This window comes from Anneissia japonica, unplaced genomic scaffold (assembly GCF_011630105.1).
Source record: "Anneissia japonica isolate Jap-2015-1 unplaced genomic scaffold, ASM1163010v1 scaffold7731_len1735946_cov199, whole genome shotgun sequence".
NCBI lineage: Eukaryota > Metazoa > Echinodermata > Crinoidea > Comatulida > Comatulidae > Anneissia > Anneissia japonica.
In genome coordinates this window covers 1,733,117-1,734,124 of record NW_022758997.1, presented here as the reverse complement: position 1 = coordinate 1,734,124, position 1,008 = coordinate 1,733,117, and the positions used below count along the sequence as shown (strand labels likewise).

General features: G+C 27.8%; 1 long non-coding RNA gene across 1 annotated transcript in view; it reads left to right on the top strand.

Moving 5' to 3' along the window:
* LOC117125498 overlaps window positions 1-633 on the top strand; it is a 1,578-nt gene extending 945 nt beyond the window's left edge. Inside the window, exon 3 of the long non-coding RNA XR_004448136.1 lies at window positions 435-633. This is a non-coding gene — a long non-coding RNA (uncharacterized LOC117125498). The remainder of the gene's footprint in view (window positions 1-434) is intronic.
* Window positions 634-1,008: the final 375 nt, after the last annotated feature.

Sequence of the window (1,008 nt, the reverse complement as noted above, 5' to 3'; positions counted from 1 at the left end):
CTTATACACATCTAATTATAATGTATATATGTTATTATAATAATTTTTATTGTTTATATTTTTCTAAATTTATTACTCTGTTCATGGAGAATTATTTTGAGCTCTGTTTCATTTAGGAAACACTGTGGTTTTATACTAGAATGTTACTTTTTAACTTCAAAATGGATAAATAAAATTTAAAAAGTATAAAAAGTATATAATATAAGTTACTCTTATATACATTATAGGCCTAACTCTTAATAATTCAATGTAAAACCAAAAAATAAAAATAGAATTAAATAAATTGAATTTAAATTATATAAATTAAATTATTAAAAAAAATCTACAATATATTGTCAGGTACTTATTTATGACAATATATTGTAACACAAATTGATAACTGGTTTATATTTGATATGTAATAAAATAATTTTATTTTTATTTTTTACAAACAGATGCTTTGTACGAGATTGTAGCTACGATAAGAATATACCCATTCAAAGGCTCAGAAAGAAAACTCGTTTATAAAACAACATCGCAAACAATGACCGCACAGTAAGCCAACATTTGACGGCAGCGGCAGTTTTCGTCACACACTCTTTCTGCCTTTTCAGCTTTCTTTAGTTATGGGTCAAAATTATAAATTATTAAATTTCAATAGAAATATATTTAACAGTTATGGCTATCCAACAAACTCAAAATAAGTTATCAGAAAAGAGGTTCTCACGACTTTATACAACAAAAAACCGGATATTTACATTTCTAAATATGGGTAAGGAAGGGCCTACATTTTGAGGAGTCGGTGAACATGTTGGAACAAAAACACCAGTTGGGCCTACAAACCGACATTTGTATCCTATGCACTCTATGGAAATTAGACGTCATAATGTATGCGGGTAAACTCTTTGTAATAAACATACGGTGCTTATTTGGGCTTAACAGCAGACGTTGGATTTTCCCATACGTTCGATAAAACAGATAAGACCTATTTTCGTCATGTACAAACAAGATATTTTTTCTACTCCATAT